Source organism: Danio rerio, chromosome 3 (assembly GCF_052040795.2).
Source record: "Danio rerio strain M-AB ecotype USA chromosome 3, GRCz13ab, whole genome shotgun sequence".
Taxonomy (NCBI): domain Eukaryota; kingdom Metazoa; phylum Chordata; class Actinopteri; order Cypriniformes; family Danionidae; genus Danio; species Danio rerio.
In genome coordinates, this window is record NC_141023.1 from 18,010,001 (window position 1) to 18,037,500 (window position 27,500).

At 36.7% G+C, this 27,500-nt stretch overlaps 1 protein-coding gene across 3 annotated transcripts in view; it reads left to right on the forward strand.

Moving 5' to 3' along the window:
• The window catches only part of cbx8a (chromobox homolog 8a (Pc class homolog, Drosophila)), a 70,601-nt gene that overhangs the window by 24,738 nt on the left and 18,363 nt on the right, over positions 1-27,500 (forward strand). For all 3 annotated transcript variants that reach the window (XM_087241917.1, XM_087241916.1, XM_087241918.1), the window contains one exon: positions 6,688-6,769. The gene's annotated coding sequence lies outside the window, so the exon portion shown is untranslated. The remainder of the gene's footprint in view (positions 1-6,687; positions 6,770-27,500) is intronic.

Below are 27,500 nucleotides of genomic sequence, written 5' to 3' on the forward strand. Positions count from 1 at the left end.
CACCCTGCAGTTCCGCACTTTGGCAGCGCAAACTGGCTGGGCTGATGATCCGCTTACCACGCTCAACAGAAAGGCTCTAAGACCAGAATTGCAGCGAGAGATGGCATGTCGTGACGAGGGAAAAACACTGGATCAACTAATCGAACTTTCCATAAGGTTAGACACTCTCCTCCGCACTCGCAATCCGCTATGCTCAATTACTTCCAGTCCTGTATCCCCTGAAACCTCCGCTGAACCCATGCAATTGGGTAGAACCCGCCTGAACCCAGAAGAGCGAGAACGACGGAGAAGAAATCACCTGTGCATTTACTGCGGACTTCCAGGTCATACGAAGGTTTTATGTCCCAACAACCCTCTCCCTAAAACCCTCTCGGTGAGTGCAACCACTATGTTCACTACCACTAATAATGTTGTGAATCTGCCCGTCACTTTGAGAAGCAATGGAGATGAGATTGAGACTATGGCCATGATCGATTCAGGAGCCGCTGGTAACTTTATTGATTACACGTTTGCCACCACTCACTCCATTCCTTTAACCTCCTGTGATTCCTCCATAGCCATCACTGCTGTAGACGGGCGCCCTTTGGGAGAAGGACGTATAAAATTCCAGACCCTGCCAATCTTACTCCAAACAGGCTCTCTCCATGAAGAAGAAATCTCCCTTCTTGCCATCAACTCCCCTAAACACTCTGTAATTCTTGGGTTACCATGGCTACAACAGCATGACCCTCAAGTCTCTTGGAGAACTGGTGAGATCACAAAATGGAGCAATCAATGCTTTATCCAATGTCTGCATCCTGTTTCCCCTGTCCAGATCAACACAATTAACAAGACCGAAGACTCTGAACTCCGTCATGTTCCTGATGCTTATCATGATTTAATTGAGGCATTTAATAAACAGAAGGCTACCAAGCTCCCTCCACATCGTGAAAATGACTGTGCCATCGAGCTGCTACCCGGCACCACGCCCCCTCGTGGTCGCATTTTCCCTCTCTCACAACCTGAAACTGAAGCTATGAAGAGTTACATTTCTGAGGAGCTAGAGAAGGGCTTTATTCGACCATCTACTTCACCCGCTTTAGCAGGGTTTTTCTTCGTCAAAAAGAAGGATGGCAGCTTACGTCCATGCATTGATTACCGAGGCTTAAATGAGATCACAGTTAAATACCGCTACCCATTGCCATTGGTTCCAGCCGCCCTTGAGCAACTTCGATCCGCCCAGTATTTCACTAAGTTGGACCTCCGTAGTGCATATAACCTCATCCGCATACGACAGGGAGACGAGTGGAAAACCGGGTTCTCTACAATCGACGGCCACTACGAATACCTCGTTATGCCCTTCGGCCTAGCAAACAGTCCTTCCGTGTTCCAGGCATTCGTAAATGAGGTATTTAGAGACATGCTCAACAAGTGGGTCATAGTGTATATTGACGATATCCTGGTCTACTCCAATTCGCTGTCTGAGCATATACAGCACGTCCGGGCAGTGCTCAAACGCCTCATTCAAAACCAGCTGTATGCAAAGAGCTCCAAGTGCGAATTCCACTAGACCTGCATCTCATTCCTTGGTTACATCATCAGTCCAGAAGGCGTGGCCATGGACCAGCAAAAGGTCGACTCCGTGACACAATGGCCACAACCCGAGACCATCAGACAACTACAACGATTTCTGGGCTTTGCTAACTTCTACAGGCGCTTCATAAGAAACTTCAGTTCAGTCGCCGCTCCACTGACCGCCATGGTAAAAGCCAACAATGCTCGCCTTAAATGGAACCCAGACGCTGTCCGAGCATCTACTCAGCTAAAAACTCGCTTCTCCAGTGCACCCATTCTGCGTCATCCTGATCCCGAGCAACCCTTTGTAGTCGAAATTGACGCGTCCAACACTGGAATTGGAGCCATCCTGTCCCAAAGATCCCTCGTTACTAAGAAGCTCCATCTCTGTGCCTTCTATTCTCGCAAGCTCAACTCCGCTGAACGGAACTACGATGTGGGAAACCGAGAGCTCCTCGCCATGAAAGCCGCGCTAGAAGAATGGAGACACTGGCTTGAGGGCGCAAAACATCCTTTCATCGTCATCACCGATCACAAAAACCTAGAATATATCCGTTCCTGTAAACGTCTGAACCCTAGACAGGCAAGATGGGCACTGTTTTTCACCCGATTTGACTTCCAAGTCACCTATATTCCTGGCTCAAAAAAACATCAAAGCAGATGCTCTGTCCCGCCTCTCAGACGATGAGACCTCTGAATACCATGATGAACCCATAATCAAAGATCCTCTAATTGTCGCTCCTATCCAGTGGGATATTGAACAGGAGATCCTTCAAGCCGCCGAAACCAATCCATCTCCACAGCCCTGTCCAGAGAATAAAATCTTCGTTCCCCCATCACTTCGAGAAAGGCTCATCTCCGAGGTACATGACCACCCCAGTTCCGGTCACCCAGGCAGCACAGCCACCGTACAACTGATTCAATCCCGCTATTGGTGGTCATCCATACACCAAGATGTCATTAACTTCATCAATAAATGCTCACCCTGTCAGATGTCCAAACACTCCCGTCACCGTCCAGCTGGATTACTCCAACCCCTGGAGGTGCCACATCGTCCCTGGTCACACATCGCAATAGACTTCATTACCAATTTACCCATATCTCAGGGCAAAACCACCATCCTCACAGTAGTGGATCGATTCTCAAAATCCTGCCGCCTTATCCCCATCTCTAAACTGCCTACAGCCATGGAGACGGCCGAATTACTCTGCGAGTGTGTGTTCCGGTACTACGGTCTCCCCGAAGACATCGTGTCGGATAGAGGTCCCCAGTTTACATCCCGACTCTGGTCAGCATTCTTTAAAAATCTCCAAATTAATGTGAGCCTAACATCCGGCTATCATCCCCAATCCAACGGGCAGACAGAGCGCTTGAACCAGGAAATCGGCAGATTTCTCCGCACGTACTGCCATTCGAACCAGAATGAATGGGCCAAATTTCTGATGTGGGCAGAATATGCTCAGAACTCCCTCAGAAAAGCATCTACTGGATTAACCCCATTTCAATGCGTGCTGGGCTTCCAACCTCCTCTCTTTCCCTGGTCCGGCGAGACCTCTGAACTCCCTGCGGTGGATACCTGGTTTAAAACCTGCGAAGAGGTCTGGAACGCAGCTCACACTCACCTCTCTCACGCCGTACGGCGTTTCAAGGAACATGCCGATCGACACCGACGTCCTGGTCCCATGTATTCCCCAGGACAATGGGTATGGCTTTCCACCCGCGACTTACGCCTCAAGCTGCCCTGCAAAAAGCTCAGTCCCAGGTACGTGGGTCCTTTCCAGATTGAAAGACAAATATCTCCTGTTTCGTTCAGACTGACACTCCCTAATCATTTTCGTATTTCCCCCACTTTCCATGTCTCTCTGCTCAAGCCTGCTGCTGGTCCAGCCGAGGCAGATAGGGAGGTGGCAGCCGGTGAACAGGGTCCCCCGCCCCTCATGATCGATGGTGAGGAGGCCTACCAGATCCACGAGATCCTGAGATCCAGACGCCGGGGGGGACAACTCCAATATCTCGTTGATTGGGAGGGGTACGGCCCGGAGGAGAGATCTTGGATTAACCGCAAGGACATCCTCGACACCACACTACTGGAAGAGTTCCGCTCACAACATCCGGAGATGCTGGCCCCTCGCCCCCGTGGAAGACCCCGGCGTCGAGAATTGCCTCACTTCAGGAGCCGTTCGTTGGGGGGGGGCTCTGTCACCGACTCGGTCCCAGTCATTCCCCTCGCTGACCAGCAGAGGTCACCATCTCCGGACTTCTAACCATTACGTCATCCATTTCACTCTGATCCCAGCACACCTGTTCTCCATCTCACTAATGACCCACGTACCAGATATAAGCAGCTCACACACACACTTCATTGCGAAGTCTTGTTTAGCCCCGGCCAGCATTTCTGAGCGTTCTATCCTGCCTGATCTCCCGTTTACCACTTCAGCCCGTTTCTCGACTCTGCTCTGTCTTCTGCCTGCCCTTGACCAAAGCCTGCTTACACGGACTCTAATTCTCGCTGCCTGCCCCTGACTAAAGCCTGTAACACGGACTCTGAATCACGCTGCCTGCCCTTGACACAAGCCTGGTAATCACTCTGCCTCTGTTATCTGCTAATCATCGTTGAGTTGTATGTTGTATGTTCGCACAGCCGTGCGAGGTGTTGATGTTTAAGTGTGACTTAATAAATACTGCAAAATGGATCCCTCCGTGTCAGTCTCCCCGTTACACTAATAGTTTTGTCCTTAAAATGGTGTTAAAAAATGTAAAACTGCTTTTATTCTAGCCGAAATAAAACAAATAAGATGAAGAAAAATAAGAAAATATATTATCCAGAAGAAAAAATATTATCAGACATACTGTGAAAAATTTCTTGCTCTGTTAAACATGATTTAAGAAATATATTTTAAAAAAAATTCAAAGGGGGCTTATAATTTTGACTTCAACTGTGTATATATATATATATATATATATATTTATATTAGTTTATTCAATTCACCTGTACCGCATGCCTTTGGACTATGGGGGGAAAAAACACCAACATGGAGAGAACATGCAAACTCCACGCAGAAATGCCAACTGGCCCAGCCCAGACTTGAACCAGCGACCTTCTTGCTATGAGGCGACAGCGCTTACAGAGCCACTGTGCCACCTCATGTAGAAAAATTCTACTTTTTTTTTATTTTTATTAAAGTGCCCACTTGAACCAAAATAGAAGGTTACATAAAAGAAAACCAAATCAGTAATTTAAATTACGTGTAGTAATGCATTCGAAGATTACTTTTTCATTCATTCAATCATTTTCTTTTTGGCTTTTCCCTTTATTAATCTGGGGTCGCCACAGCAGAATTAACCGCCAACTTATCCAGCACGTTTTTATGCAGCGGATGCCCTTCCAGCCTTCCTTCCAACCCATCTCTGGGAAACATCCACACACACTACACTACGGACAATTTAGCCTACCCTATTCACTTGTACCACAAATCTTTGGACTGTGGGGGAAACCGGAGTGCCCGGAGGAAACCCAGTCGAACGCAGGGAGAATAAGCAAACTCCACACAGAAACGCCAACTGACCTGGCAGAGGCTCGAACCAACAACCTTCTTGCTGTGAGTTGACAGCTCTACCTACTGTGCCGCTGCGTCGCCAGAATACTTTTTTATATTTCTTATTATATTTGGTCAAGTAATAACATCTGATATTAAAGGGCACTTGTTTGACCATTTTTTTTCAGATTTAATATAAGTCTTTTGTGTCTCTAGAATGTGTCTATAAAGTTTCAACTCAAAACACCCATTAGATTATTTATTATACCTACCAGAATATTTTCTGCTCTGAACACAATGTAGCCAGTGCCTTTAATGCTATTTCTCCCCGCTTACCGTTCCCACGTGCTTGTCGGAGTGTGCCTTAAACCTCCGGCTGCCTGCGTCAGATAAACAGCACAGTGACAGACATAAATGAAGCAGATCTCATGTAATGCTTTTTAGAAAAACTACAGTAAGAACTATTTGCTGTGGATTAATTCAAGCCTTTCTGCGATGAGTCTAACACAATGTTGTTACAAAGTTAACGCTAACACACAGGGCGCACGTTTAATTTTGCACTGTTTTTACAAGGCAAATGTGACAGAATACGCATTAATATCCACTGCTGTATGGGTATCCATTATGTTAATGTACAAAATAAACTTGATTTAACGTCCAGAAACCGGGATTAAAGCGTCTTCTTTTATAATTTTACTGACATGCGACATGAAGTTAAGATGGTAAATTCGCTGTACTTCATCACAAACATGCACTGTTTTCAAAACATTTTAAACTTGTAAAACTCATTCTTGATCACATTTGATGAAGATTGATGATCACAGAGAGCTGAACAGATCTTTTAATCCTGGTTGCTGTGCGCACGTCCTGTCCTGTTGATATGATTATACGCGTTATTATGGAGACATGTTAATACATGGCTGTCAATCAATTCGGTGGCTGGGGAAATCACACTTCTACAATACGTTGTGGTGGGCCTCAAAACAAGAGGGATTTGGATCCTATTTTAACATTTGGAAATAAAAAAAATGTGTTTATATCACCCCAATTTGACTGTGGACACACTGTACCTATGCACAGTTCTGTCCAAACAGCTTACAAAAGATGATTTATTTTTATCATAGGTGTCCTTTAATGTTAATTTTCAAATGTATTATTAATTTCTCTGAATCCTTTTAGTCTATTTTTTATCTAGTTTTGATAAAAACACCTAATTTATGTTTCACTCTTTTCAGAAATTCATGATAGGAGAGCTTCCCATTTTTTTTTCACCAATAGATAAATAAAATTAGTAAACAATTAGACATATTTATTAGTCATATAATGATTAATATGTCAGGAACATAGATGTATGAGAAACACTGTGGATTCAAATATCCATTTTAGCAAAATAAATTTTCAAAAATAGCTCAGTATGATTAATATCTTGGTCTCATTATTGTAATTGTATAATTTTTTTAAGCATCACTTCTTATTTTGCCACATTGTGTGATTCTGCTTGACTTTATCGTTTTTGAACCAATGAAGCTGTGCAGTGATTAAGTTCAACTTCATTGAACTTTAGTTTTCACGTGGTGTGTGTTTGTCTGTTGCACAGGTCAGAAAGCTGGGAAACACTCCTTACTTCACATTCTCGGCTCAAGGACACACTGATAACGGCACCGCAGCAGTGTTCTCACGTGAGTGTGTATGTCTCATGTTTACACCTGGTATTGCAGGGTTTTTTATACCGCTAACAAGCATTGTGCAGTACTGGAGCCACGTTTTCAACTGTTCACACGCTCTGCAATACCAACATGACCCTTGACCAAACATTTCAGCTCACCTCAGAAACTCACCTCAGACCAACACAACAGTTCCCATACATATGTTATATATAGACAGAATAGAGGTACATCGTCTTTATATAATATCTGTATATATTATTACATATAATATAATTTCTCAATAGACCAAAACACAGCATGTCTCAAAATGGGTGTCTGCTGGGTCTTAAAATGTCAACCTAAATTTTAAGCCATAAAAAGTCTTAAATTCACTGACATGTTGTGTTGTAGGGCTTGAATTGTTTTAAACGGGTCTTAATTTTGCTTTGTCCAAGTAAAGGTACTCCATTTGGGCCAACATCCAGCCAATGACCAACAATTCATCTAAATAAAACCTTACTTTTTTATATTTAAGTTTATTATTGCAAAGAGATACAACTCACAACAGCTGTTAGAAATTTTTACAGCAAATTCCCTAATCTGGGAAGTTAAAAATAAATAAAAACAGTTACACAATTCCTCATATGAAAAATATAATGAATATAATATATTTAAAGGCGGCACTGTGGCTCAATGGTTAGCATTGTCGCCTCATAGCAAGAAGGTTGCTGGTTTGAGTCTCGGCTGGGCCAGTTGGCATTTCTGTGTGGAGTTTACATGTTCTCCCCGTGTTCACATTGGTTTTCACCGGGTGCTCTGGTTTCCCCCACAGTCCGAAGATATGCGTATAGGTGAATTGGGTAAACAAAATTGGCCTTAGTGTGTATGTGAATTTGAGAGTGTATGGATGTTTCCCAGTACTGGGTTGCGTCTGGAAGGGCATCCGCTGGGTAAAACATATGCCAGTATATTTGACGGTTCATTTCACTTAGGCAGTCCCTGATAAATAAAATGAATGAATGAATAATATGTATACACACTGTGTTGTATGATGCATAACTGTGTGTTATTTTGGTTAATATCGAAATATTTTAAGCCAAACATCAAAAGGTTAAACATTTAAGAAATTTTTTTGGCTGCTTTCTTTGCTCATATTTACTAGAGGCATTAATATTAGTGGAGGACACTGAATTAAAAAATAAACAGGTTCTAATAGTCAGAAAAAAGAGAGTCATGCTAAAATAACGTATTAGGCAAATGTTTTTAATGCTTTAATTCGCTTTTAAATGAGCATCAAGCCTGCTGTAGTGTCAAACACACGATGATACTCTGAGACTGACGGCTCTTTTAACACTTTACCTGTCGCTCAACAACACCTGAATTTAATGCACGATGTGTGTGTTAGAGGAGGTTTGATGTTGATAAAGATTTCGCTACAGCTACTGTGTATATATGTGTGTGTGTGTGTGTGTGTGTGTGTGTGTGTCTGTGTGTGTGTGTCTGTGTGTGTGTGTGTGTGTGCTACCATTAACCTGTACCTCTCCCTCATTAGTCCTGTATCCGCGTTGCCATGGTGGTCTATTAGAGAGCCCAGATTAAAGCATCATTAGCATCTGAATGCCTGTGTGTGTGTGTGTGTGTGCGCGCGCGCGCGCCTGTGTGTGTGTGTGTGTGCGTGCGTGTGCGTGTGTGTGCGTGCGTGTGTGTGCGTGCGTGTGTGTGCGTGTGTGTGCTTGTGCGCGTGTGTGTGATTATGGGGTGGGTGTTTTCAAGGGTAGAATCAGGACACGTGTAGCTTACAGTCTTCATGTTGTGTTAACAGGAAACAAATGACAGCGATGCCAACTATTTAGATAACACGTAATTATGATGAATGTCTAGTGTCATTGCTTTAAGTTATGAAATAGTAAAAACAAGTGCTGCAGGATCCTTTTTTTCTGGTTCTTGCTTAACGCATTTAAATCAGTTGAACTTGATTAACGATGCATAGTGGAAGCAGTGTTATTTTAAGTATTTGTCTTTATTTTAAATTAAACGTAATTACATTTTTTATTTAATTAAGTACATGTTTATTACATCAAATTGAACCAAAAATAGAGATAAAATAAATAATATATTTTGGATGTGTAACCAGACTGTGTTTATTGAATTTCATTAAATGAAATTTAAAAACTGTAACCATGGCAACTAGCTTAAGACTTATTCTTGATTCTCTTAATGTTTTGTTTATTTCAAGTAACACCATGTTTAATGCTTTTAGTTTTAATTAAGGATAATAACTTTGATCTCAAGTTCAAGTTTAGAAAAATATTGCAAACAATAAGTGAAGATATTGATTTATCTTTCAGTATTTATTATTTTACCTTATTTGTATTTTGATGTTATTTATTGTGTTATTTGCCATTTCTTTGTACACTACCTGACAAAAGTCTCGTCGTCGATCCCAGTTGTCGATCCCAGTTGTAAGAGCAACAAATAATAACTTGACTTAGTTGATCATTTGGAAAAGTGTCAGAAGGTAGATTTTTCTGGTGAATCATCTGTTGAACTGCATCCCAATCATCACAATACTGCAGAAGACCTTTTGGAACCCGCATGGACCCAACATTCTCACAGAAATCAGTCAAGTTTGGTTAAGAAAAAATCATGGTTTGGGGTTATATTTAGTATGGGGCGTGCGAGAGATCTGCTGAGTGGATAGCAACATCAACAGCCTGAGGTATCAAGACATTTGTGCTGCCCATTACTTTATAAACCACAGGGGACGGCAAATTCTTCAGTAGGATAGCACTCCTTTTCATACTTCAGCCTCCACATTAAAGTTCCTGAAGGCAAAGAAGGTCAAGGTGCTCCAGGATTGGCCAGCCCAGTCACCAGACATAATCATTATTGAGCATGTCAGGGGTAAGATAGAGAAGGAGGCACTGAAGGTGAATCCAAAGAATCTTAATGAACTCTGGGAGTCCTGCAAGAACGCTTTCTTTGCCATTCCAGAAGACTTTAAGTTATTTGAGTCAGTGCAGAGATGTATAGATGCAGTCCTCCAAGCTCATGGGAGTCATACACAATATTTATTTTTTTTCGACTACACCATGACTTTAAATTCTACGTTATTTCTGTTAAAGGACAAGAATGTTGTCTAAGTAAAGTCAGACCTTACTGTTCTAATGAAATAATTAAAAATCAAGGCATGATCATATTTTAAGTAAAATCAATGTAATCTAGAGGCCTTTGCCTTTCATATAAGCCACCTCTGATACCAAATGGTCAACTAGAAGTCAAGTTATTTTATGTTGTCACTAAATTTTAAATAGACGACAAGACTTTTGTCAGGTAGTGTATTTATTTGTGAAATGTACTTGTATTGCTAATTGTAAAAACATTTTAGTAGGTTGTGTTTTCGTCTCAATTTTTAATATGTTATATATATAATTTAAGACATTTATTTACACACTAAAAAATGCTAAGTCATTTCAACCCAATTCTGGGTTTAATAGGGACTAACCCAACTGCTTTAATTTTTTAAATTAAATTGGTAATACTTTACAATAAGGTTGTATTAGTTATTGCATTTACTAACATAAACAAACAACGGACAATACATTTATAACAGTATTTGTTTATGTTAGTTAACTAGTTAATGAAAATACAGTTGTTCATTATTCATGTTAATTCACGGTGCATTAACTAATGTTAACAAGCACGAATTTGGATGCTAATAATGCATTAGTAAATGTTGAATTGTGAATGAATGAATGATTAAGGCTGTACAAGTACTATTCAAAAGTAATTCATATAAGTAAAGGCATTAACTAATGAACCTTATTGTAAAGTGTGAACATTAAATTAATAGGACCAAATTTAACCCAATGTTTGGGTAAGTCCATGTTTTACCCATTTGGGGTTGAATGACCCAGCATTTCTTATAGTGCAGCATTTGTTTGAGTGTCCAGATCCATTTGACGGCCAATTTAAATATTGAGCATGTTTATATTGTCAGTTTGGTCCTGCATAAATTGATGCACCTGTGGTTTGTAAATTGGGTTCAGTGTGGACAGCTGGCTCTCATATGCAGCTGTTTGGCAGCGGCTTGCTTCTTGCATTTGTTTCATACTGATGTAAGTTTGTGTAAGTGAGCATGCTGTACATATCACAAACAGACGTACATTACATTCACACAGACAGCATATGTGTATTTCAGAACAGCTGTAACTCAAACTGTCCTCTTCACACAATAGCTTACAGTTTGTCTCAGTTGCTTTGGTACATCACCCTCGATATTTGCAAAACTGTAAGTGAACTTCTCAAAACAACTCATACAAATAGCAGAACACCATGGATTATCCATTATAATACATTTTGATTCAATTGACATAAGTGATTGATATTGTAGGAAACAGCAGAGAATTGCACATAATCATTTGCATGTATGAACCAAAGGATTTGCAACTTATTCAAAGAAATGAAAAACTGATTTTTTGGGAAGAGTGACACAATGATGGGAAGATTGTGAACAGGTAGTTCTGACAATTTAACTTTTGATGTGAGAAATGTACCAAAGCGACTGAGAACAACTGTAATAGACTTTAATAGACATTGGAAAATATATTAAATCTGTCAATATACATTAACTAAAAGAAATTTTTTAGATAAAGTAAAATGTATGCGTTTAAAAATAGAAAGTAATGTCTATGTAGAAAGTGTATAGAATTAATAGTGTAGTGATTCAGTTAAAATATGTAAAATAATAAACATTTATTTTAAGATACCATTAATTATGCTTTCCAAATAACAAGTAATTTATTATTTAATTGTGTAGAATAAATGGTGTACTTCGGCTAATAATTAGTAAATGTGACCATATGTTACATGCATAGATGGAACTTACTTAATTAAAGGTTTCATTAAAGGTAGTTGCTAGGGCAACATTTCTAATATTTACTTTAGCTTGATCTATCTTTTATTTTTTTCTACTAACAGTACTATGTGCATTACAGCATTATGTGATATTTTATAATAAACCACAGTTGAAAAATTATTAGCCCCGCTTTGATTTTTTTAAATTTATGTTTCTCAAATGATAGTTACCCAAATTAATCTAGTTAAGCCTTTAAATGTCACTTTAAGCTCTATAGAAGTGTCTTGGAGAATATCTAGTAAAATAATATCTACTGTCATTGTGGAAAAGATAAAAGAAATCACTTATTAGAAATTAGTTTTTAATACTATTGTGTTTAGAAATGTGTTGAAAATTTTTTTTCTCTCCGTTAAAAAGAAATTGGGGGAAAAAATAAACGGGGGCCTAATAGTTCAGGGGGGCTAATAATTGTAACTTCAACTTTATATTGCAATGTTTTTAAAAAAAGTTTCAAAGTAAATGCTAAAACGCAACAGAATTATTTTTAAAGTAATTATGAACTAAAACAGAAGAAAAATAAATAAATAAACTCAATATTCCTTAAAGTTTTATGTAAGCATTTTCTTACAGTAGGTTCATAAATTCAGCAATATAATATAATAAATAAATTCCATTTTAATTTTTACTTCATACAAACATAAACATGATACCATTATTTTATAACATATAAAATATATTTTTATTTTTTATTATTATTATTTTATTATTAATTTACTATTTCATTATTATTGTTGTTATTATTTTATAATTATTATTATTATTATCATATTACATAACTTTATTTAATTATTTATTTAGTGATATTTATTTTCTGTTTTTTATCTTAATTACTTTGGCACATCATTTAAATTAATTTCAAATTAATGAAAATGTAAAAGTTTAAAATCATTTTGGAATAATTATAATCATTTAACTATCAGGTTTAAACTTTTATGTCGAAAGACACATTTATTCAATAATTTTTTTTAACTCTGTATTCATCAGGGGTCACCATAGTGGAATGAACCGCCAACTTCTCCAGCATATGTTTTACACAGCGAATACCCTTCCAGCTGCAACCCAGTACTGGGAAACATCCATACTCACTCATTCACACACATACACTGGGGCCAATTTAGTTTATTCAATTCACCTATAGCACATGTGTTTGGACTGTGGGGGAAACCGGAGCACCCAGAGGAAACCCATACACAGGGAGAATATGCAAACTCTACACAGAAATGCCAACTGTCCCAGCTGGGACTCGAATCAGTGACCTTCTTGCTGTGAGGCGACAGTGCTAACCACTGAGCCACTGTGTCACCCAGGAATAGAATTATGAATTGGTTTATTACATTAGCCACTGCACATTTTGCTGTCTCAATTGTGACAATATCCCTGCAGTGTTTCAGGCATGCAGTGTTTCTTTATTTGTAAAAAATAATTTTAGATAAAAAGCATCTGCAAAATGAATAAATGTAAATGAACGTTCATCTCCAGGAAGGCCTCAAGTGCCTCTTCTGGAAACGTGTCGTGGTTTTTGTCTGCAGTTTATCAGTTTCTGCTGGTTCAGTGACTCATGACGTTCAGGAGTGTGTGTGACTCATTTCCCATATACAGAAATAATGATTGTCCATCCACGTCTTCAACCACATTCGCTCTCTGTGTGGGCTTCACCTCTTCGTAATCACTATATCCGCCTCTCGCATCATCAATGAATATTAATGAGTCAGAGGTGGCAGCTGAGCACATCAATGCTGCGTCGGAAAAAAAAGTGGATTATACGCAGCGTCTTTCAGCAGCCTCCCAAATCTCATTTGCTTATGCATTTTAATAAGAGCCCCGCTTATTTGATCCGCATTTGTGTTTTTCTTTCCATTGAGTGGGTTTTCTGAGGTCTAGATCATCAGCGACACCTCTGTGACTTTTACATTCACAAAAATAGGACGGCATTTCAGCTAAATAATAAAGACTGAAAGATTCAGCACGAACACATTCACTTTTAGATTACACTGTAATTTCATATTGACTGCTCACAGTTGCTGCATCAAATAGAATCAATGGTTGGGCCAGCGGTTTTGCTGGTCTTGATCAATATTAATATTTCTCCATGTCTAATATTGGAGAAATTAATTCTGTTTGCTTCTGCTGTACAGTGGCGCATGCTAATCACTTTACTACAGTTTCTGTCTGATGTTATAATGCAGAATAATAGGGGGTCTTTTTAATCCACAAATGTAAACATAGACAGTATATATATTGTTGAAGTGGATTATATCCCCCCTGTTTATTTTTTTCCCCAATTTCTGTTTAACAGAGTTTTTCTGTTTTATAAACATAATAGTTTTAATAACTCATTTCTAATAACTTATTTTTTTTTATCTTTGCCATGATGACAGTAAATAATATTTGACTAGATATTTTTCAAGACACTTAAAGTGGCGTTTAAAGGCTTAACTAGGTTGATTAGGTCAACTACACAGCAGTAATTAGGCAAGTTACTGTATAACGATGGTTTGTTAAAAAGGGCTTGAAGGGGCTAATAATTTTGACCTTAAAATGGGTTTTAAAAATTTTAAACGGCTTTTACTCTAGCCAAAATAAAATAAATAAAACTGTCTTCAGAAGAAAAAATATTATCAGACATACTGTGAAAATTTCCTTGCTCTGTTAAACCTTATTTGTGAAATATTTAAAAAAAGGAAAAAAATGTAATGGTGATAATTCTGATTGCAGCTGTAGCACTGCTTGTTCAAACTACTTATTTATAATAAGCTGAATCAAGACAATTCTTGAGATTTTTCTTTAGGGTAACCTTATTGTTTTATGTTCAATCAACCTAAATTTGTAAAAAACAAAAAAACAACAACAATAAATTCAACTCAATCAATTTGTGTTGGGACAATGTGAAAGAATTGCATGGAACCCAGCATTTTGACAGTGTGAATTATGGTTACATCTGTAAAAATAATCATATTTATGTGTAGATTGATTGATTGATGAGCCGCATAGATAGACAGAGACACTGAAATAAAGGTATAAATAAAGGCCAAAGGGTGCATGTTTGTATTTGAAAGGTCCATAAACAGTTGAAGTCACAATTATTAGCCCCCCTAAATTATCAGCCCCCTGTTTATTTTTTCCCCAATTTCTGTTTAACGAAGAGAAGATTTTTTTAACACATTTCTGAACATAATATTTTAATAACTCATTTCTAATAACTGGTTTATTTTTTCTTTGCCATGATGACAGTAAATAAAATTTGACTAGATATTTTTCAAGACACTTCTATACAGCTTAAAGTGACATTTAAAGGCTTAACTAGGTTAATTAGGTTAACTAAGCGAGTTAGGGTAATTAGGCAAGTTATTGTATAATTATACAGTTATTGTATAATGATAGTTATACATTATACAGTTATTGTATAATGATGGTTTGTTTTGTAGACAGTCAGTACAAAAATAGCTTAAAGGGGCTAATAATGTTGTCCTTATTAAAATGGTGTTTAAAAAAATTCTAGCCAAAATATTGCCAACAACTATTTTATTCTAGCCAAAATAAAGCAAATAAGACTTTCTCCAGAAGAAAAAATATTATCAGACATACTGTGAAAATTTCCTTGCCATTATACATAATTTGGGAAATAAAAAAAAAATTTTATAAAAAAAATTTAATTCAAAGGTGGCCTAATAATTCTGACCTCAACTGTATGTACCTTAAAGCTATACCTGAAAAGTGAACTCTTAAAATGATGGGTGCTTTTAATCTAATGTTGGGTCGAATGTGAACAAACCCAAATATTAATACTTTCATATTAGTCAATAATATTACTGAAAATAATTTTAAAACTGAAAAAATATAAATTCACACACATTTACACAAGTAAATAAATAGACTCAATAATGGGCTAAAATCTGTGGATTTCTGTCCGTGCAGGAGGCCTATTCCAACACATTAAAGGTACAAATCTGTAACTTCTGAAAGAGTAGATTTGAATTAAATGAAATTAATAAAATAATGAAATTATTTATTACTTTCTATTTTAGGTAATGTCCTTTGTGTACTTCTGGATTTGTTTCCTATTACATTTTAGACTGAACTCGTTTATTATGGACACTTTCAATCTTAAGAGTCCTCCTGAGATTTTTATTTTACTAGCTGACCAAAAAATATATAAAATAACATAAATATTAAAAATAGTTTGAAATAGTTTTGTCTATTAGCTTTAGACCTCCAAAACCAACAACTGGTGAAAGGAATGGTCTGACTGATAACTGAGAACTGTTTTAACATTCAAATATATGGCGTATTAATTTACATAACATTTATACATTTACATGGCCCTTCTGTGCCATCAGTATAGACCAGCGATGGGCAAACTCGGTCATGGAGGGAGTTTTGCTTCAACACTAATCAAACACACCTGAAAATGCTAATCAGTGTCTTCAAGATCACTGGAAATCTATAGGCAGGTGTGTTTGATTAGGGTTGGTGCTAGGACACCTGCCCTCCAGGACCGAGTTTGACCATCCCTGGGATAGTCAGAAATAAATTGTATGATTTTTGTAGAAAGAAAAATTGCTGCAAATGTTTACAAAAAGGTTCTATTAGTTAATGTAAGTTACAGTTTTTACCAGTGGCTTTGGTGCATTTCTCACAACACTATTTACGTGTGCACAACAGTTAATGTGTTTCTCAAAACAATTAGTACAAACTGCAAAAGTTGATAACTGCAAAAGCGTGTCACTTGCTCAAAATGGATAGCTCATTCCTCAAAAGCAAGTATTGATGTCAATGAAAGTGTCTGTGTCATCAAGATGAAAAGTCCTGACACCATTGTTTATGAACAAGATAATCAAATGCCTTTGTCATGCTTTCATCATGACAGTTTACTAAGTAAGTTTTTTCCAATGCAAAAAAGTTTCCAAAGAAAAAAAGTGATTTTGGTGACACTTTTTGAAAATGCCCAAGACAGCACTATATACTATTTGCACATCCATTTGAAAACTACAGTAAAGTTAGACATCACTGCATTTAGTGAGGTATCTGAGTTCAAGACACTGAATATGTATGTTTCACATTTTTACTGCATATGCTCTTTGCAATTCTAATTCATTCACAGCATATGCAGTAAAAATGTGAAACATACAGATTCAGTGTCTTGTACACAAATACCTCACTAAATGCAGTGATATCTAACTTTACTGTAGTTTTCAAATGGCTGTGCAAATAGTATATAGTGCTGTCTTGGGCATTTTTAAAAAGTGTCACCAAAATCTGACTTTTTTTCATTGAAAAAAATGTACAGTGTAAACTGTCCTAATGAAAACATGACAAAGCCATTTGACTATCTTGTTCATAAACGATGGTGTCAGGACTTTTTATTTTGATGATACTGACACTTTGATTGACATCAATACTTGCTTTTGAGGAATGAACTATCCATTTTGAGCAAGTGACACGCTTTTGCAGGTTATCATCTAGGTTTTGCAGTTTGTACTAATCGTTTTGAGAAATGCATTAACTGTTGTGCAGAAATGCACTAGTGTTGTGAGAAACCCACCAAAGCGACTGAGAAAAACTGTATTTTGGTTAAAGCTGTGCACAACTGTAAACAATATTCCAGTACATAATGGAACTAAAACTACAACATACACAGGTCAGTAAATTATTCATCAAATTGTTTAATTTAAAAGACATTTTCATTACATTTTTTTTTAATAAAAATTTGCTTGATAGATTTTCACAACTAGTTCAACATTTTTGTATGTAATGCCTCAAGTAATGAAATGAGGACTATTAGTTTTATATGGAATGACTATTTAGCATTCACAAGTTTAGCTCATTTTGACTGACATGACATAAGCAAGTGATAATTCTGTAAACCAGCAGAGAGTTGTATGAAAGCAATTGATGCATGTCCAAAAGCATTTGCAATTCGTTGGAAGGAATGAGAAACTGCTACTATGATGTGCACTAATGACAAATGTAAATAGTGTTGTGAGAAATGCACCAAAGCCACTGAGAAAAAAAAATGAACTAACATATGAACTGTGATATGAACTAAGAATGAATAAAACTACTACATAAAGTTAATGTTAATTTGAATGAATGATTTGATTTTCATTAACATCAAAACAGATAAATAAATACTGTAATAAATGTATTGTACTTTTGTTTATTCATGTTAGTAAATACATTAATTAGCATAAACTAATGGGACCTGATTGTAAAGTCTTAACAGAACAAAATTAAAGAAGAAGAACAAACTAGGGAGAATAAATAAATCTGAATAATTTTCAACCATATAATTATGTAATCCATAAAAAAACTACTATAATCTGAATAAACTTGGACATTAATATAACTTGGACATTAATATAATGTTTGGAGTCTACTGATATATTTAGGTTATCTGGATGGATGGATGGATGGATGGATGGATGAATAGACAGACAGACAGACAGATAGACAGATAGACAGATAGATAGATAGATAGATAGATAGATAGATAGATAGATAGATAGATAGATAGATAGATAGATAGATAGATAGATAGATGTGACGAAAATATGGTTACATCAGTAAATAACGTCACATTCATATGTCTATATAACATAGAAAAAGATAATGATTAAAGGCAATCATGTGCCAAAGTGGTGTTGTTGTTTGTGTATTGAGTGTTAGAGCACAGATTTCCATGAGCTCAGCAGAGCCGTGTTGATTGTTTTTGTGTCAGATATTTGTGAAAGCCCAGGAGCCGCAGAGCTCAGAGGAGCACCATGAGGACTGAAGGACTCGCGAGTCTGTTGCTGTGACGGACTATAGGGGATAGAGGTCAGAACAAAGCCTTTGTACCAGCGCTCTGCGTCGTACCTGCGTCAGCATGAGCTCTCCTCCCGCTTCAGGAAGAGCAAGAAAAGCTCACTGCTGAGGCTTTTGTAAACAGTGCCTTATTCTGCTGCTCTGCGTGTGTCTTATACAATAGCAGACTCATAATGTGCATTGTGTTGACGTTGAAAGATGTGTCACTGGAAGATGAAACAGTGCCAGGGAGAACTTGAAAATGGAAATTTGCATTTGCATTTATTCATTTAGCAGACGCTTGCATTCAAAGCGACTAACAAATGAGGATAATAGAAGCACTTCGATTCAACAGAAAGCAGCAATTTATACATGCCACGACAAGTCGAAGTTAGTTTAGCAGGTATTGATAATTATGTATATACAGTTGAAGTCAAAATTTTAGCTCTCATTTTTTTATATTTCCCAAATGATGTTTAACAGAACAAGGAATTTTTCACAGTATTTTCTACACTCTCAGAAATAAAAGCATACGTGAGCTGTCACTGGGGTATTACCTTTTCGAAAGGTACAGATTTGTATCTAAAAGGTCCATATTAAAATACCCCAAGGGAACAAATTAGTACCTAAAAAGTACAAAAGTGTTCATCCTAAAATTTGTAGGTACTAATTATTTACTTTCGAGGTACAAATACGGACCCTTCAAGTACAAATGTGTACCTTTTGAATAGGTACCACCCTAGTCACAGATCGCGTACCTTTATTTCTGAGATTGTATAATATTTTTTCTTCTGGAGAAAGTCTTTTTTGTTTTATTATGGCTAGAATAAAAGCAGTTTAAATTTTAAAAACCATTTTAAGGTCAATATTATTCGCCCCCTTAAGCAATGTTTGTGCCAGATTGTCTACAGAGCAAACAATCATTATACAATGACTTAATTACCTAGTTTACCTAAATCACCTAGTTAAGCCTTTAAATTGCACATTGAGCTAAATATAATCTTAAAAATATCTAGCACAGATTACCCATCTCTGCCTAAGCTACAGGTATGGGAAGAGTTACTGCAACTAAACCCTCAACACAAATCACAAATTTCTAAAATCTTTTACTAAAATTAAAAAATCTTGGGAAAATAAATTGGTACTATATTTTCAAGAAGACTGGTGGCATGGTACGCTGCAGAGAATACGTTTCAGTACAATTTGTGCTTGCCTTAGCCTGATACAATTTAAAGTATTTCATAAAATCTATTTCTCAAATATCAGGCTAAAATTTTGCACCAAGGTGTAATTGAAGTCTTTATAATTCAAGTTCTTTTTGTGCCCTCTGTTAAAGAATTATTGGATTAATTATTTTACAATTATGTCTAAGGTGTTGCAGGTAAATATAAACTCATCCCCTGCTGTTGCCATTTTTGGGGTTCCAACGATTTGGTCCCAGTTCAATTCTAAAAAACTTGATATTTTGGCCTTTACCTCATTATGAGCCAGGCGTCATATTCTACTTCACTGGAAATCAAGTAAGCCCCACCTACATCCCAATGGCTTGTGGATACCATGCATTTTCTTTTTTTTCCCTTTTCTTTTTATGGCAAGAACAAATTCCACTGTTTATACAGAGATTTTATATATATATATATATATATATATATATATATATATATATATATATATATATATATATATATAAACCCACTTCAACAAACTCTAAATACACTGTCTAAAGAAAGATAGTAAAAAAAAAAGTAATAACAATATAAATATAATAGAACAAAAATGCTATTTTTTTAAGTAAAAGTAGAAAATAAAATAAATAAATACATAGATAAATAGAGTGACAACAGTAATGGGTGATACGATCAGGGAAAATGCTGTGCTATCTTGGTAGGTTAACATAGAAGAAGCTTGAGGTTCTGGACAGAGAGAGAGAAGACAAAAGGATTACAGAAAAAAGATTGCATTACATACAAGACAGTCACATTATTCCCCAGGAAGTACACTTATAGCAGAGAAATATGATAATAAGGGTTGCCAAACATATGAGAATTTGCTAGAACCTCTAATTGAATTTTTAATTTTTTCCGAGTCTAAATATAAAATCAGATCTTGAAGCCAGTGTAATGCTTTAGGTGGATTTAGAGATTTCCAGTGCAATAAAATTTGTCTGCGAGATAGTAAAGATGCAAAGGCTATAATGTTTTGTTGTCTTTGAGTCAGACTCAGTTCGTCAGGTGGAATGCCAACCAAAGCAAATTCCGCACATGGCTTTAGCTGTACTTCACACACTTTAGACAATGTATTGAATATAGTTGACCAGTAAGGAGACCATGCATTTTCTAAAGTTGGAAAATATTAGATGCTCTGGGAAAACATTTTTTTTTTTAAGTGGTTTATAGTGTTTTATTAAATTACTCTCTTAAGGTCTTGCCTTGCATTTAATAATAGATGCACTCTCCGTCCTTTTTAATTTATTTATTTTATAGTTTAATTTCAACATTGACAATGTATATGAACATTTGATTGTGATTGTTGAATGTCTGCATTCAGATGGTTGTCATTTTCTGTTCACTGTTATTATTCTTGTTCCATTTATCTTTTTTCCCTTATTACTATTATTATTATTATTATTATTATTACTCCCCCTTTTTGATTATTTTTCTTCTTCTCTTTTGTAAAAAAAAAAAACACACACAAAAAAACAAGATAATGATATGTAACTATTTGTACTGAAATAGTTTTTGTTTTTTCGCAATAAAAAAATTGAACAAAAATTCCTAGCAAAATATTATGTGCTGTCATCATGGCAAAGATAAATAGAAATCAGTTTTTAAAAATGACTTATTAAAATTATTATGTTTAGAAATGTGTTGTAAAAATCTTAATTAGTTCAAGCTTTTATATATCATGCCACTGTTTGTAAGTGTGATATGACTTTAGATATGCATGCTGAAAGTGAGACAAAAATACTAATAGAAAATATAATTTTTGCACTGTATGCCTCATATTCCTCCTACAGTACAATTTAATGTAATTATGGCTGCATAATAAAGTCAAAATACAAAATTTAAGGTATGTCTGTGGGATCAATACTGCAGGCTGAGCTGCATTCGTATTGCGTTTGGGTGGTTGCAGAACTGTGCAGTACATAGAGATGTGCCACATTGTATTAAATCAAATGCAGCCTCAAACAAACATACCTTCTTGAACAAACTGAAATCCCCTGGAATACATATGTTTTGTTAGATGCACAGAGAATCAAAAGGAAAGGGGGAGATACAGGCGTCTCGGCTGTGCAGTCTGGTGTCAAAGGCCTGCCAGCAGAAGGAATTCATTGTGGGAACAAGCCGAAAACACCTCCATCCACATTTTCCAGAGGCATTCGTGCTTTAATTGAGCTGTGCCTGTAAACTTCTTCAGTCGCAGTATTGATTTATAGCCGACAGCTACAGTGACCCCCACTGCAATTTAGCAGGAATCTAGCATACAGGAAATCTGTGCAGCACACTAATTAATTAAACATCACTATAAAACTATTTCAAAGAAAGTATACCTTACATTTGCTTTCATGCTGCTACGATGTTCTGGAGTCACTGAACGACTTGAACACCAGCTTATTGATTTCCCATTATCTTCAACGGGAATGAAAAATCCATGGCTTTCTCTTTAAATAACCATCAGATGTGCTCTAGCAAATGTGCAAGGCGTGCGGTGGGAATTACAGTCAATATAACATGCGATAACATTATCAAATGAGGTTTGTTTGAAACCAAAACAAGATTTGGACTTCCGTTTATATGCTCTTGGAGGAGATTTTTCGTTTAGGTAGTAATCAGATGCTATTTGTATGTTATCTGTGAGTGTTTTATGCTATGTTAAATGAAAGATTTAAAAATGCACATTCAGGTTAATGTACAGTTAAAGTCAGAAATATTAGCCCCCCTGGATTATTAGCCCCCCTGTTTATTTTTTCCCCCAATTTCTATTTAATGTAGAGAAGTTTTTTCAACACATTTCAAAACATAATAGTTTAATAACTCACTTGTAATAACAGATTTATTTTATCTTTGCCATGATGATAGTAAATAATATTTTACTAGATATTTTTCAAGACATTTCTATACAGCTTAAAGTGACATTTAAAGGCTTAACTAGGTTAATTAGGCTAACTAGGCAGGTTAGGGTAATTAGGCAAGTTATTGTATAATGATGGTTTGTTCTGTAGATTTTCAAGATTAACATATTGATACAATTTTGAATTATTAAAATATAAAATTGAATTGTGGTTAATAATACTCTTTGTTTGTGTGGAACTGATATATATATATGCATCTTTTAAGCCAAGAAGTTTATGTTAAAATTCAAAATTCCAATTCAAAATCCATAAATAAATTCATATAAATTGTTACATATACAGTTGAAGTCAGAATTATCAGCCCCTCTTTGAATTTGTTTTTCTTTTTGATATTTTTTCCAAATTATGTTTAACAGAGAAAGGACATTTTTCATAGTATATCTGATTTTTTCTTCTGGAGAAAGTCTTGTTATTTTATTTCAGCTAGAAAAAAAGCAGTTTAAATTTTTTTAAAAGCCATTTTAACAACTAAATATTAGCCCCTTTGAGCTATATATTTTTTCAATAGTTAGGTATGATGTATGAGACTGAAAGAAGTCAATTGATGAACATTCACTGAGTTACTTTATTACCATAAAATTATACTTGTTTTATTTATGACTGACAGATTTGATCATAAAATTTTTTGTTCTTTGCATGTAGGTTAAAACTGTAATCCAATTTAATGGAAATTTTTACATGCAATTATTTGATTAGGAAAATGACTTTACACATTAATTATTTATTAATTTAGTTATTATTTATTTAGTTATTTTAAATCAAATCTCTCCTAATTTACCTGATTTTTTAAAACAATTTACCTAGCAATTGTTCTTAGTAAGTAAAAACGGGATGTTACTGTCACTGTGCTGTACATTTCTAAACCTTTGATTAACCTAAAAATATTTATGTTGTTGTTGTTATACTTTTGTTTGTTACATGTAGAACACGCAATGACATATTTAACCCTCTCACACGATGAAAGGTTGAGTTCACTCTTGCCAAATGGACAAAGAAACTCATTTAAAAATGTGTAAGTTACAAGAGTGCGAGTCTGGCGGTGAGCCTGCAGTACACACATGAACCTTCCATTAATATAAAACCTGATTTTGCACATTTTCAAATTCTGCTCATGTGACTTACATTTTTCCAGAATGAACTTTAAAGTCTCTTCTTCGCTTCAATTCACATGGTTTTAGTCTCATCCTGATTACATCTAGCTGTACATTCTAACATTCTTCAGCTGTACATGTTTGGCACCACAATGCGGGATTTAGTAGTTTCATAACCTGAGGTAAAAATCTGAGCTAATTCCTTTTTTAAATTACAAGTGGAAAATCTTCTTTTACCTGAGGTTAAACCCAAGGTTTAAATGATGAAAGCCAGAGGTTAAGCACAGTAAAAAAGCCCACAAATGTGTCAGCTATCTAAGGTTTTGGAGGGCTTTAATGTCACCTAGGCCAAGCTCCTAGCAAACAGCAAGGCATATTTATTCTTCATATTTGTGTGCATGCCATAAACCAAAATGGACTTGTGATCTTTAAATAAAAACATTCTATACTTAAAGAACACATTCTATTTCTGTTTGACCAATCCGGATTCCATGGTTTTCATTGTAATTCCACGTGATTGTATCTTTTAAATCACAGTTTGATTTGAAACAAAACACCCCCCCCATCCAATCACCAGTGTGGCCAACTCAACATTCCCTGGCAGATTCCTACACGTCTGCATTTCCATATAGATGGAGCACCATATTAAACCGCATTGCATTGTACGTTTATCCTATCTCCGTTTGTTGGGAGATATTCTTTTTTTTAATATGCTTCATCTTCCCCACCCTTCCCAGGAACATCCACGATGGTCTTTTTATTATGTGTGTGATTGGTTTCATTCTTCCAAGTGAATGTGCTATGCTGTAACATGGGCGTAATGGTTATAGGGCACAAGAACTCAAGGTTGCGGCGTGAAATAGCTGCATTGACCCTGAGAGCGCATAGTGTGCTGTCAAGGCTGTGGTGGACGGAGGATTCCTTAAGCCCCGCTGGCAGGGAAATGAGAATTAAAATGCAAGGGAAACAGTCCGAGATTCTTTCTCGAGAGAGAGAGGGAGATGTGGAAGAGGAGGGGAAAAGCCAGCTCCACTCTTGTACACATATACGGGTCTAGATTTGCATGACACAGCCCTGGGGAACGTTTTATTGCTCAGAGGTTGCAGCGGATATCGGTTATGTTTTATTTATGTGTCAACTTCGCCTTCGAGGTTTCTACCAAAATTCCTTAGGAGAAATCAAAGTGCGATCGAGACAATCATTGACATGCTGTAGGTGAGATAGAAAATTAATGTGGATTGGTCCAGTTAGGAGTCGAGGAGATCATGTTTAGAAAAGAAATGGTAGACTTTGATATTGTGGCAAACATTGAGGCAGTGTTGTTGTTCTTCTAAAATGTATGCCTGCACAGTACAAGTTTAATAATTAGAGTACACTGTACAAGCAAGTAACCTACAAATGTCAGCATTTCTGATAAAATCTTACTCTTAAAAAGAGCATGACAATGATTTGAGGTAACTTAAAAGGGATGGATTAACCCGAAAATGAAAACAGATTTAATTTACTGATTCTATAGGCTGTGATATATTTTACTTTTTCTCCAGTAGAACAATAAAGATTGTTTTTAGCTGAAAATTGGGTCCTTGGTGATTCATAAAATACAAGTCTGCAGCTACTGAAATAAATAAAAACATACAGGTGAAACCAAAATCATTTCCGATGGGTCTTGACGATATATTGAGATCTTACCCAGTATTGCAGACCTAACAGCAAGGGTTTATCATCAATTCTCAATGACACTCAGTTAATCATTGTCTTATTAATATCCCTGCCTCTTTCCTTCAATCTGTTCTATCTTTATAAACAAGTTTGAGGGTGCAAACCTGATGAAAATTCAACATTTAAATTTTTTAATTCAAAAAAATTAAATTTTCCTAATTTAGTGAAAGTCTGCTTGCTATCAGGGTAGCCGCCATACACACACAAAACACATCTTGACATCTAAAGCCACAACAGAATTGTTTTAAAACGTAGGAATGTTTTTAAAAAGGCACCTCCTCTTCCTTGTTATCATTGGAAAAATATTTGTCATGCCAACTTGCTGAAGCCTTCAAAGCTTGCCCCGCCTCTGAGTTTTTTCCTGATTGGCCCACTGCTTTGAAACTGGCAATTATGAGCAGCGCCGAGTGTAAAAGTTGACATTCTTTTAACATGACATGGCATCTTAAAAATGCGGCACTCATGTGAGAGGCATTTCAAAAGATGTGATATGCAAGCGCAATGTCTATAAATTGCATGTTTGCATAGAAAAACAATGGAAAAGTAGTTAATTGGAATGGAAAAATTAATTCTGTGTGAATGGTTTCTGTAATGGAGATAAAGGATTGGTCTTTGGAGTAGATTAGTAGGTAAATTAACTGCAAATGTACATTTTAAGGTGAACTATCCCTTTAATACGAAATCAAAATGCAGATGCCCACCACTCAAGCACATATTCAACTCTCTTTCCACTTTATACATCTTTACTGACAGTATTTTAAACCAAAGCCATGAGGGTAGATGGATGGTAGCGAGAGCATGCTTCAGTGCATGATATAGTATTGACAGGTCAGCCACCGCAGTCCTGTCGGATCCCTCTTCACCCTGGGGAACTCCGCTGTCTGTTTTTGGCCCCTTCCCCCTTCTCCGACAATCCCAACCCCCTTCATGCGCTCTGGGGGTAGAGGAGCGGCACGCCGTGCTGTGGTACTTTATGATGAACCCGCACTCCCACCAGCGATGAGCATGACAATGACATACAGAGAAGCGTCTCCATAATTGATAGAAGACCAGATTAAAGTGCAACCAGAAAATTAGCTCAGACACTACATTTTATCTGACCAATCGCGTAATAATTGAAAAATAATGGAAGTTGAGGCTCGCAGCGTTGGGAGAAAATTACATGGATGCATTCTGACTGCATGCGAAAGGCTTTGCAGCTTTAAGGGGGTGAATTGGAAATGACTTATTGATGTAATCGCATTTCTTTCTTAAGGCTTGTTGTGTGGATAATGGTTTAATAAAGCAATGGTTTGGAATGCTCTCGTCTTCAGACTGTATTCTCCTGTCATATTGCACACAGTTTTGATATCAGCTCATTAGGATACCAGGACTTAATGAGCTCCCACTGAGCTGAGATAGAATGCCTGTAGGCCCCTCTTAACATTTTCTAATACCCTTCCAGCCCTCGTCCAATCCTCTTCCATGACCCTTTATAGTGGGATAAATGCGACGCTCGGTTGGGCAATGGAGGCTACACTTATAGTCTGGCACACACCGCTCTCTCTCTCTCTCTCTCTTTCAATCCCTTTCTTTCTTTAGTGCTTTGGTGCCTGGCACTCAATAAGTGGATCCCCTATTTTGGGTGTTCTGTGAATAAGTTTCCATACATGGAAATGCTCAGCAACAATCACAGTTAAGGATCTCTATGAGAGCTTTCCATCCAGTCAACTGTCTTTTGCTGCCAGCCGGAGTGCTCTTGAAATGGCTGAGGTCATTGTCATTACCATGAGCTGTGTCCGAATTCCTCTGCATTTAAGGTGTGCTCACACTTGTAGTTCAGTTTCTTGATTATTTTAATCTGGATCAAAAAATACATATTTTATCATTAGTTTTGGTTCGATGAGAGTTTACAGTGTCACCTTTAAGTGGGTTTAATTCACCTGAAATTATTATTTTCTCACCATTCACTCACTCTCAAGTGGTTTTTAAACTTTTATGAATTTCTTTCTTCAGTTGAACACAAAGAAGTTGAAGACGTTGGGAAAAGAACACCCACTGACATCCATAGTAGGACCAATAAAAATATTATGAAAGTCAATGGCTGTTTTTTCCAGCATTTTTCAGTATATATTCCTCTGT